The sequence below is a fragment of the Lutra lutra genome, chromosome 16 (genome assembly GCF_902655055.1).
Source record: "Lutra lutra chromosome 16, mLutLut1.2, whole genome shotgun sequence".
Lineage (NCBI taxonomy): Eukaryota > Metazoa > Chordata > Mammalia > Carnivora > Mustelidae > Lutra > Lutra lutra.
The window spans coordinates 35070755-35083222 of record NC_062293.1 but is presented as its reverse complement, the minus strand read 5'-3'; the positions used below and the strand labels follow the sequence as shown (position 1 = coordinate 35083222).

The window sequence follows — 12468 nt, the reverse complement described above, 5'->3', positions numbered from 1 at the left end:
GGGTGGCAGGGTGCTGGACATTGCAGAGGGTGTGTGCTATGATGAGTGCGGTGAATTGTGCAAAACTGACAATTCAGAGACCTGTACCCCTGAAACAAATAATACATTATATGTTTAAAAAAATTAATTAATTTTTAAAAAGAAAAAAACAAGCACAATGCAAGAATCTTGAATTGCGGAAAAATGTAAAAGATAGACTTGGGACAACTGGGGAAATTTGAATGTGGAATAAATATTGGGTGATACCATGGACTTGTTATTTTTTTTTAATGTAAATGATACTGGAGTTATATAAGAAAAAAAAATGCTACCTACTATGGAGTGTTTGCTGAATCTTAAATGGTACATACAGATGAGGAACCTGAGGCCCAAAGAGGATGATTAAACTCACATTCCTTCCTTCTTTCTGCCATTATGCTCAACTTTAGAATTCTGAGAGCATCTAACATGGTCCTGGCTGAGGATGGACAGAGCCCCTTCACGGACAGTCCCACTAAAATACTCAACGGGAATGATTCTTTCCCCTAAAACTACAAACTTTTCTGAGTGTGAAAAAGGAGTGTGGATGCAGGGGGTGAAGATGACAAATGTCTACCATACTCCTGCCCAGAAACATCCAACTTCTGCCCTGCCTTTTTCCTACTCCACTTCTAAATATTATTCTAATAATTTCCCTTCCTTCATCACTAGTCATCTTCTAGAATACAAGTCTGATCAGTCCAGCCCTGTTCCCTCCTAAAAACCCTTTATGGATTCCCATTGCCCTTAGATAGAGGTGGTTTTTTAAATTGTTTTGTTTCTGTCTCAATTCAAATTTTATTACCCTCATTATATGCAGGTGTGTAGAAAAAAGATTCTTATCAGCTAACTATATGAAAAGATAAATAGTGTAAATCATTCGTGTGATCCAAAATGGGTAAAAGCAAAAGATTATAGCTGCCCCTCAAGAAGAAAAAATTCAGACCTATGAAAAGGACAACACATTTTTAAAAATTGTATTTATTTAGAAGCATTCAGAATATCAACAGAACAGGGACACCTGGGTGGCTCGGTCGGTTAAGTGTCTGTCTTCGGCTCAGGTCATAATCCTGGGGGGCCTGGGATCGAGTCCCACATCGGGCTCCCTGCTTAGTAGGGAATGTTTCTCCCTCTCCCTCTGCCACATTCCCTGTTCACATGCCATGCTTTCTCTCTCTTTCTCTCTCAAGTAAATAAATAAATAAATATTGTTTTTAAGATCTTATTTATTTGTCAGAGAGAGAGAGAGTGCACAAGCAGGGGAAGAAGCAGGCAATAGGAAAAGAAGATCCCAAAACTGTGGGATCCCAACCTGAACTGAAGGCAGAGGCTTAACCAATTGAGCCACTCAGGCATCCCCCCCACCAAAAAAAATACAGAGGGCCGTCTGGGTGGCTCAGTTGTTAAGCATCTGCCTTTGGCTCACGTCATGATCCCAGGGTCCTGGGATTCCAGGGTGCTGGGATTGAGCCCCAAGTTGGGTTCCCTGCTCGGCAGGAGGCCTGCTTCTCCCTCTCCCACTCCCCCTGACTGTGTTCTCTCTCTCGCTGTGTCTGTCTCTGTCAAATAAATAAATAAAACCTTTAAGAGAAGAAAAAATGTCAACAAAACAGCTGCAACTTTTTTTTTTTTAACAACTACAAAGTGAACAGAAAAACAATGATTTCATATAAGTCGCATCAGCAACAACTGAAGATGAGAAAAACCATCATCCTCCTTTTTATCTGATTTGGGCTGTGCACCAACAAGAACTTGCTTTACATTTTTATGCCCATACTGCTAACAAATTTAGTAGCTATTGAAAATACCACGGAGATAAGGCTAGCTAAAGACAAATTCGGTAGTATGTAAATTCCATTTTAAAAAAGACACGGTAAAGTTTAAAAACAGATCTTACACTGCCTAACAATTTTTTTTTCATTAAAGGGGGGGGGCATTAAATGCTTTATGGACAAGAAAAAAAGCTGCCCTCAAACCAATTTTTCCACCATTATCATCTTCTTCCTTGCCTTCCTTCTTTATCTTGCTCTTTTCAGCCCTGGATAACTCCCATTTCTGCCTCATTAGCTTCCCTGTAGCTCAATATGCAACAATATTCTTTTCCTATTTTCCCTTCAGCTAGGCAGCCTCAGGAGACTGCTCATCGTCTCCAGCAGCATTATCCCATGTCTCTCATGGGATCCCAGGTCCTTCCCACATCACCAATGGACAGGCCCAGATGTTCTCCTTTGATTTTTGGATGCTACTCAGAACAAAACAAGGCCAAAGGAGGCTTCTTGGATACATCAGGATCTTTGAATTTCCTTATTATTTCCCCTTTAAGAGGTATGGATACAGGTTTTCATGTCTCTTTCATAATGAGCTTTGTCAGTCTTTGCCAGATCTTCAAATTTTCCTTCCTCTCTAGAAGACATGTCTTCCACCCCTCTGAGCACTACTTAGAAAACTTGGAGAAGCTGGCTGAAGCATCTTCGTGCCTCATCTTGTGCCTCTTCCAGCAAGTTTGCAGAAAGAATGTACACGATGTTTTCTGCCTATCAGGATCCTTCTTAGGGTCTCCTTTGCCTATGTTTAATTATTTTTCCTCCGTGAGGCTCAGAGTCACCCAGTGCCCATCTGGCTCTCAAGGGCCCTGGTGCTATTTCTGCAGAACTCAATGTACTGCCATGGCTCTCTAGATGAAGTTATCAATATGGTTTGCAAGGCCCTTCCCAAGCCCTCCCTTCCCACAAAGTTCCAATTTCTATCACCGCAGCCCTGCTGCTCCTCAAACATGGCCTCTGTGCCTTTGTACAGGTTCTTCCCTTTTCCTAAAATACCCTTTTCACATTCTTCCTCAGGAATCCATACATATTTGTCTTTCAAAGATGGGCTCAGATGGTACCTGCTCATGGAGCGAGCCTTCCTCGAAAAGGTAGGATTAGTTGGTAACTCCCCCTTTTGTACTCTCATCATACCCAATATGGACTTAGATTATAGCCCCAAGCACATTTTATTACTGCATTTCTTTACAAGTCTGTTCCTCACTAGTTTGGGAGCTCCATCTCAAGTAGGGCCTGGGTTTTTCTCTGCTTCATTTCTGTAGCACTTAGCACTGTGCCTGGCATATAGTGTTTGCTGAATCTTAAAGGAACTATGCAGATAAAAAAAACCCTGAAGCCCAAAGAGGGTAAATCACACACCTAGAAAAATGAACCAACCTGACGGAAATGGATTTGGAGGAGATAGGATACATCAGATGGTGATTTTAATAGTTTGGGCAGTTGCTAAGGACCCTATACCACCCACCCCACACCTTGCACCCACATACAGGCTGGTAACCACCTAGTTATTCCCTTGGGAAATTTCCCTTTGGGAAAATTGGGCTCAAACTCAAATAGTCAGGAGAGATTTAAGTTAAAGAAGAGTAAGATCTTCTTGTTCCTGGGTTCTTATAGAAAAAAAAAGTGAACTGACTCAGCACGGACTTGACCTCTGGGGGCTTTTAAAAACAAGAGAGATTTTGTCAGGAGGACTAAGTCCGAAGTCCTGTTAGAGGCAGACAAATGACAGAGCAGACGCCTGAAGAGTCTGCCTCTTGAGGAGGCCCATGAGGAGCAAAGGAACCAGCCAGAGAAGTCCAGTGTCTCCAACCATGTTCCCATCGCGCTCCAGGATGTTTGGGGGAGGGAAGACGAATGAGGGAGCCCTTGTTAATTAAGCCTCTACCCAAAAACGAATGTGAGGCTAATAAGGCGGCCCCATTCCAGGGCACCTCCACACCAAGCCAGCCGGTCTGCCTGTTTATTGCCCGTATGGAGATCATTAATGCCTCCTGACACTGAGGTCACTCCTGGGGTCAATCCCTGAGCCCGTTGTGCAAAACAAGGGGAAATGAACTTCCCAGCACATGTGGCTCAGGCTTGGAGGGGAGGAGGACTCCCGTCACCCCACACCTCAGCTCTGGGAGAGATCAGCACCCCAGGCTGTCAGACCCCCCAACACAATCCCCTCTGCCCAAGCCGTACTCTGGGGAAGTGGTCCTGCGGAAGGTGAAGGAGAGCCTTCGTCTGGACCAGGACAACCCCCACTGAGGTTGTCCCAACCCACAGACGGACACTAATCCCCTGGCGACGGGCTGGGGTGGTGTCTGGGAGCTGCAGCTGCAGCTCGACAGGGGCCAGGCCCCGGCCACAGGTGGCGGGAAGGCACAGGTCGGTGGCCACGTGGGCTCGAGCTGCAGCTTCACCCCACCCTCACCGGCTTCTCCTGTGCTGATTGGACCCCTTACCCCTCTGGATCCAAGATGGTGGAGGGGGTGGGGTTCCGGCCAAAGCAAAGCTGCAGTTGGTGAAGCCCAGGACTTCTGAGCTGAAGGACGGCCTCAGTAGCCATTCAGGGAGCTCCTGGCGGTGGTAGTGGGCACTTCGCCATTTACCTCACACTTCAGCAACCAAGGCAGCCACACAAATCCATCTCTTACAGCCTGAGAAGGGCCAGTGTGGGAAAAAGGAACACGAAGATGGTCCTATGGGCAAATCCATACCAGTCTGGGGCCTCCTACTCGGTAATGACCAGAACTGGCAATCAGCCCCTACTGACCCAGGAAGATGTTGAGAAAGCCCCCAACTGGCTTGGAGGAAATCAATAGGATTATGAAGGCCACAGCAGGCTGAGTGACAGTTACCAAATAAATGATCTCAGAGGACAAAGCTGAGGTTAAATGAAGCCCAATAAATAAAGGAACATGTTCAAAGAAGGAACTTTAGAAAATGCAGGGACATGGGGGATTGAACGTAGAGACTCCTTCCTGGCCTCCCCTTTTAGGGTCTGTTGAATTCTAGGGGAGCCACAATCTCAGGCTCTGCCTCCCAAGAACACAGACCAGGGTCTGTGCCCTGTTCAAGACCAGTGTGGCATAGCTCTTAGGCTCAGGGCTCCTTGGACAGCTCCATCCACCCAGCTTTGGTGGCTGAAATTAAGAGAATGGCAACTCCACTGTGAAGGTCTGACCAGTTAACAGAGCCCCAGAATGCTTCTGATTCCTTAGAGACAGGAACAGACCAACTGCAGCAAGAGGGGATGAAGCTAGATGTTAGGAGGCACTTCCCAAACATTATCTAGATGGAGGGAGCTTATGGATCTTGGAGGCAAGGAAGAAGGCCTGTTATAGAGGATTTTATTCCAGACGAAAGTGAGTTTATCCTCATCCCCATTTGTGCCTGGGTTATTAAACATTGTCTTTTTTTGGCCAAGATGGTGTTACCAGCTAGAAGGGGCCAGCAGCACCATCTCTGCATAAGAAAAGATTGCAGTAGAATCAGTACTCTCCATTCTACTGCCAGCATGTCCTGGTGAATGAGCAGCCCACTTCCATGAGTCCTGCTGACTCCTTCGTGGCCAGCTTGGTGGGGGTCAGTGGGAGACAGAGCATGATGTTTCTGGGACCATGAAGGATGTACTATGTCTTTGGGGAGGGAGGGAGGCTTGAACTCATGACCCTGAGACCAAGATCTGAGCTGAGATCAACAGTTGGACACTTAACCAACTGAGCTACCCAGGAGGTGCCCCTGTACTATGTCTGTCTGTCTTTTTTTTTTTTAAGACTTTATTTATTTATTTGACAGACAGAGATCACAAGCAGGCAGAGAGAGGAGAAAGCGGGCTCCTTGCTGATCAGAGAGCCCGATGTGGGGCTTGATCCCAGGACCCTGAGATCATGACCTGAGCTGAAGGCAGAGGCTTAACCCATTGAACCACCCAGGCGCCCCTATCTTTGGGGAGTCTAAAGAGAGATGACTAAGTCTGTGGTCTCTAGGTAGGTATTGTATTTTTTAGAAAATGAACAATAACGATAGTTAAGATCTTGGGCTCTAGAAACTTAGAGGTCTTTTTTTAAGCGTGAGACCGTGGGTAAGCTCAATTGACAGTACAGTAATGATAATAGGATTATTTTGTGTCAGGCAGTATATTACACTTGGACAACAATACTGTAGGGGAGGTACTGTTATCCTTGTTTAACAAGTGAAATGAGCTTAGTTAGGTTAAATGACCATAGAACAGTATATTTGAATGCATGGGCACTGGAGATCCAGACTAATCAATTGGGTTCAAATCCTGACTTCGTTTCCTCGTTGTATGACCTTAGGCATATTTATCTGTGAAATGAGGACCATGATAGTATTCACCTGATAATATGGTAAGGTTGAAATGAGGGTAAAGACATAAAACTCTTGGAATTCTGCTAGGCACATTGTAGGCACGCAATAAACATTAGCTATTGTTGTGAGCCCTTCAAGCACTTCTATGTGCTCATCCTTTCTACTATCCTTCAAGGTGGCTGTTATTATTAAATTCATTTTACAGATGAGGAAACAGGCTTTAAGTGGATCGTGATCTACGTCCCTCTGTAAGCAGCCTGCTGAGGACCTGAATTCAGGTTTTTTCACTTCAAATTCCAAGGACTTGCTGATCGATCACATACTCTCTCATTCTTAGTCCTAATTTGTTTCAGCCTCTCATTCAAAAAATACCCTCAGGGGACCCAAAATCAAACCCAGTTTTGGATAGTCTGTGCTTAGGAAGAATAGAGGGGAGAAAGAGGAAGAAAGAAAAAGGGGGTTGGATAATGAGACAAATTCTCTGATGTAGGCATATTTGTTACCCAATCCCACCCTTGTAGAGATACCTTACTCAGAGGGATAATAAAATAAGCGCGCATTTCAGAGCAGTCGTACTGGAGGAAATGGGCAGAAGTGGCAGTGTAGGAGCAGGTAGTGGAATGGGGGAGAAAGTCTGATCGGCAGATAACCCACCCATGGCTAAGGCCTTGGGAACAGAAGGCCTAGATTGCTAGCCCTGACTATGCAAAACCCAGATCTGAGTATTCGTTCCTTATCTCTGTAGCGCCCCCACTGAGAGTTATAGGAAGGACTCACAGGGTAAATGGTAAATCACTGCTTCTGCCCTCAGGCCTGAGGGGGCTCAGACCAGCCTATATCACCCAGGTCAGGGATCAAGCCAGTCCACTCCTCAATTTCTTCTAACTGGAAGTTTCTTAATTCTCTTTGTGGGCGAAGGCCTGGGAGGCCAGGGTGAGGGGTCAGGTGAACACCACACCTGGGGCCTGAGGGGAAGCACCTGCAGCAGCTGCTACCTACTACCCATTCCTGTTGCTCAATCCTCCAATTTCCAGAATGAGCTCAGCTCCTGCCCCCACCCCAGCTGAGCTTGATAATCCTAATGGGATGTGGGCTGGAAAATCTAGAACCAAGATTTGGGGCTACTGGGGACACAGTGGGATAAAGCCACAGGGGACAAGTGAATTCTGTGTTGCCTCACCCATCCTTTCCCTTTGGGGGACTTAATAAGGACCCTAGGCCTTAGGTCATAGCACACACTAAAGAGCATGGCTGGGAAGGGGATGTGGAGGGAGGGATTTCTGTGTCCTGGCTTTGAACAGGAAAGTGTGTGCAAATACACAAGGATACACACGAACATTCAGAGTGTATCCCTCATGGTGGAGTGCCTAAGGACTCACTCAACACATAGTTGCGACCTTTACACACGTCTCTGGAGTGTGTTTGGCTGTAAGTAACTGAGACCCAGACTAACAATGATGTCAAGAAACGGGCTTATTTTTCTCACAAGAAACAGTTGGCACTGGCTTACCTGCTTATTGATGCCCTCAATTGAGGCTCTTTCTTTTTTTTTTTTTTTTAAAGATTTTATTTATTTATCTGACAGAGAGAGATCACAAGTAGACGGAGAGGAAGGCAGAGAGAGAGAGAGAGAGAGAGAGAGAGAGAGAGAGAGAGAGAGAGAGAAGCAGGCTTCTTGCCGAGCAGAGAGCCCGATGTGGGACTCGATCCCAGGACCCTGAGATCATGACCTGAGCGGAAGGCAGCGGCTTAACCCACTGAGCCACCCAGGCGCCCCAAGGCTCTTTCTTTTTGTTTGGATATCCTTAGTATAGTGCCCGTTGTCTTTGTGTCAGGGTCTCTAGGGGGTGAGAATTCCAGGGTTCTCATCATTAGAAGAAAAGAAGATTATGTGTTCCCCTTTACCAAGAAAGCAAAAAAAAAATTGGGGCGCCTGGGTGGCTCAGTGGGTTAAGCCGCTGCCTTCGGCTCAGGTCATGATCTCAGAGTCCTCGGATCGAGCCCCGCATCGGGCTCTCTGCTCGGCAGGGAGCCTGCCTCCTCTCTCTCTCTCTGCCTGCCTCTCTGCCTACTTGTGATCTCTCTGTCAAATAAATAAATAAAATCTTTAAAAAAAAACAACAAAAAAAACCAAACAAAAAACAAAACAAAAACCTCCTCCTTCCCTAACTTCCTCCTGGCAGTCTTCTGTTTAGGCCTTATTGGCCAACATTGGATCACGTGACCACTCCGCGTTACCAGGGAAACTAGGAAAGCAAGGAACAGGATTTCCAGGATTGGCATAGGGCAGTACTTTGCTCCTATCCTCAGCGGTTCTGACTCAGTTGGTCTGGGGTGGATCTTCACATTGGTATTTATTAAATACTCCAAAAACCTAGTGGGTTTTTAATTTGTTTGTTTTGTTTTAAAATTGTAATTTGCTTTTCACCACGCTATGGAGCCAGCTCACGCAGACGTCTTCAACCAAACCTCCCCTTGCCTCGGCGCAACCATTTTACTGTACTGACCAGGATTCTCCAGTTTATCCTGCAGCCCCTGCTCCCCTCGAAGTTGACTATTTAGGTGATTAATTAGTAAGTTTGCAGGTCATTCATTAGTGAATTTGTGGTAGTAACTGGTTAGCCAATCAGTTGACTAACTAATAGAACTAATAAACTAACCAAGAGCTTGGCCTTTCCTTTTTATGCCTGGCACATAGCAAGCACATGATAAATAATACTTTGGATGAATGAATCCATAAAATGGAGATAAAATGGAATTAATACAGCATCGGATGAGATAGTAACTATGAAAACACTTTGTAAATGGTAAGACACTGTACAGACATATAGGTAAAAATTGACATGAGAAACTACTTCAAAAATTGGGAAGGGGAGCGGCGCCTGGGTGGCTCAGTGGATTGGGGCCTCTGCCTTCCACTAGGGTGGTGGTCTCAGGGTCCTTGGGCTTTCTGCTCAGCGGGGAGCCTGCTTCCCCCCCTCTCTGCGTGCCTCTCTTCCTACTTGTGATCTTTCTCTCTGTCAAAGAAGTAAATGGAATCTTAAAAAAAAAAAAAAATTCAGGGGATGCCTGGGGGGCTCAATGGGTTAAGCCTCTGCCTTCCGCTCAGGTCATGATCTCAGGATCCTGGGATCCGAGCCCTGCATCCGGCTCTCTGCTCAGCGGGGAGCCTGCTTCCCCCCACACCCCTGCCTGCTTCTCTTGCCTACTTGTGATCTCTCTGTGTGTCAAATAAATAAATAAAATCTTAAAAAACAAAAAATTAGGGCAGGGGGCACCTGGGAGGCTCAGTCGCTTAAGTGTCTGCCTTTGGCTCAAGTCATAATCTCAGGGTACTCAGACGGAGACCTGCCTAGGCTCTCTGCTCAGCAGGGAGTCTGCTTTTCCCTCTCACTCTCCCTCTGAGCTCTCCCTTTTCTCTCTCTCTCAAATAAATAAATAAATCTTTAAAAATTAAATAAATAAAAGTTAAGGCCAAGGGAAAGTTTGTTCCCTACACTTCACCAAAGAAATACTGTTCCACATTTCTGAAATGGAAAAAGACCATTTTGCCCTGCTGCTGATAAGCAGAATTTGCTCTCAATTATAGTGACTTTTTCAACACTTGGTGATAGCATGTATTTTTATTCCTTTTCCCTTACTCCTATTTTGTCTTTTCACTTGTGTTTTTATTAGCTTATTTTGGTTATAAACTATCTCAAGCCTTTTTGGAAAAGAAGTGGGATAAAATAAATTTTAGAAATAGTTGGGAATTAACCTATTAATTACCTACCACGTGCCAGAAATTTACATGCATTAACTTAGTCAAACCTCACAATAAGCTAGTAAGTTGGAGTGATTGTATCCATTTTATTTAAGTGTTAAGGGACTTGCCCAAGGTCACACAGCTGCTAAATGCTGAGCCAGGATTCAGAGCCAGGTTTCAAAGCCAAAGTGAGCCTGACACCAAACCTGATGGCTTTCCCCTAAGCCAACCCAAGTTTGTGTGATAGATGGTCAATTATTCACTTAGCTAGCTGAGGAGAGCTTTTGTACTCAGAGCTACTCAAATTCATTTTGGAAAAAGCGAACAAAAAAACCACCCATCTTTTTTTCTCCATCAGCTGTTTATCAACAAATACTACACCTTTCTATTATTTTATGTACCACGAAGAAGAAAAAATATTTATTACACTATAGCACTGCAATGAATTAAACTACCATTGATTCTAAGATGCATCCCCATTTCAGAGCTGTCAAAATGTGGAAAGAAATGTATGTGTTAGAATCAAATTAACAAAGAATTCCATTCTACTAACAGAGAATGTGTATACATACCTTCCCTTTCTCTCTTACTTGCTGGCTGGTTTGCCCCATTGTTTTCTTCGCCAAAGGCTTACCAGTCCCTTCTGTATCTCATTTCTCCATGTCATCATGAACTACTTAATGCTGATTTGGAGTATCTCCTGTGAGTCTTTAGAAAGCCTTGCACTTATAGAAAGTCTCCACTCTAGTTTCTGTAAAGAACAACTCTAGATGCTCTCATTATGAACTTCCTCCAATGATTATCAACCAGTTCTTTCTAGACTCTGGCCTAAATGTAGTCTTCCCATGGTACCAGGTGATTCACTGCCTTCCCTGTTCACCATTCCACACAGTAGTTGGATGGTTCATCTGTACACTATTTATTTGCAAGGGATTTTCCTACAGGCTGTTGGGGAGGGCATGGGAGGAGGAGCAGAAGCTGAGATGTGTCATCTAATTCTCCCTAACACAGGAAACATGACTCCCCAGGCATCTCTGAAACACCAGGGTCTTTCCTTTCTCCACTCCAGGAGAAGGCAGGATTGGAGGAGGATTAAACTTCTCCATCCCTTAGATCTTACTTCCTCTTCCTGGTCCCAAACCAGGGACCAGGGGGAAAAATTGGGAAAGGAAGATGGGGTAGTAGAATCTGGTACTGCTAAGGATGATAGGGATTCATGAGCAGTGAGCCCATTGTGGAGATGGCGTCCAGCTCCCGACAGCAGCAGCTGGCTTTTCCTAGTTGGTGGTAGACTTCCACCTTTGAGTGCTGGGTAGTAGGGGAGGCACTGATCCTGGCTTTCCATTCCTAGCATAAGAAAAGGGACAGATCCATCCAGGGAAGCGATTGCCCTGTCCAGTTCCCGTCAATCTGATTTTGAGGTAAAAGTCTGGAAAGGAACAGAGGCTCATTGGAAATGAGTGGAGGGAGGGCTGCAGCTCACGCTGAGGACCAAGAGGCTAACCTGAGAATCCTACTGAGAGGGGACTCTGGTGGGCAGACCTAATCTTGCCTCAGTATCCTGGGCATATGACAGGCTGTGAGGCTTGGAAATAGGCTAAGGTCCACATGGACCTGTCTGCCTGTCGAGCTGAAGGGTCCTGTGTCAAGGTACAGACAGACATAGAGAAGGAGAGGTAAGTGGAGACAGAGGGAGTGGAGAGTCAGAGGCTGGGCAGGGAGGTCTAGACAGTGAGGCGGCAGCCCTTTCTGAGGCACAGAGGCCGGATAGCTCCCAGCACAGTGGTCTAAGCTTCCTAGACTGGAGCGGGCATTGGACTTCCTCCTCAGCTTTCTGGGATTTTGAGGCGGCTGGCGGAGTCTTGGCCCTCGCCGCAGTTTCCCCCAGGGACTCTGCCAAGCCCTGGCACCTTGAAGCCCGGGCCTCGGCTCAGATTCAGAAGCCGGCCCAGCACTTCCCCGCTGCCGCGGCTCCAGGCCTGGCCGCCCGGCCTCCTCCCCGCCCGGGCGAAGGGCCTGCCCTCACCCGTGACCTCCGCGGCTGACTCCGAGGCGCGCCAGGCCGGGTCCGGCGCCCGCTGCCCGCTGCCCGCCAAGCCCGGACAAGCCGGGGGGCCAGTGAGCAGAGAGGGTCCACGCCCTGGCCGTCGCGCGCGGAGCCGGAGCGCGTAGGTGTGAGAATGTGTTGGGGGCATGGTCGGTGGACGAGTGCGGGGCTGTGAGGCGCTGTGCGCCGGTTCCCCCGGGACGTGGGCTTACCGAGCCGCTGCGTGCACGGCTGGGAGCGGGTCTCGGACGGAGGTGTGTGCGGGCGCGGAGCCCGCGGCCTGGGGCTCGGCTGAGGGCGGCTGTCTGCAAGTTGGCTCCGGCCCGACCAGGCCTGGCTGCGCCGCGCCTCAGTGTGCCCGCAGCGCCGGGGCTCGCGGCGTGCCGTCCTCGTTGTCCAGTCTTGGTGCGAGCAGTGCGGCCCGGGTCGGCCGCTCTCTCCCTTCCCGCCCCTCTAATCTAAACCATGCGGGGCTCCCAGCCTGGCCGGGCCGGCGGGGCCCGAGGGCCGCAGGGAGG

The 12468-nt window shown here is 47.2% G+C and overlaps 1 protein-coding gene and 1 pseudogene across 2 annotated transcripts in view; one reads left to right on the top strand and one right to left on the bottom strand.

Annotated features, from left to right (window-relative positions):
• Positions 1–1938: 1938 nt before the first annotated feature.
• Positions 1939–2970, bottom strand: LOC125086683 (putative high mobility group protein B1-like 1; annotated as a pseudogene).
• Positions 2971–12058: 9088 nt separating this feature from the next.
• Positions 12059–12468, top strand: part of TBX4 (T-box transcription factor 4) — a 31234-nt gene continuing 30824 nt past the window's right edge. The window contains exon 1 of one of the 2 annotated variants that reach the window (XM_047708907.1): positions 12059–12071. The gene's annotated coding sequence lies outside the window, so the exon portion shown is untranslated. Of the gene's footprint in view, positions 12078–12468 lie in introns of both variants that reach the window. The other variant, XM_047708905.1, reaches the window with a different exon arrangement.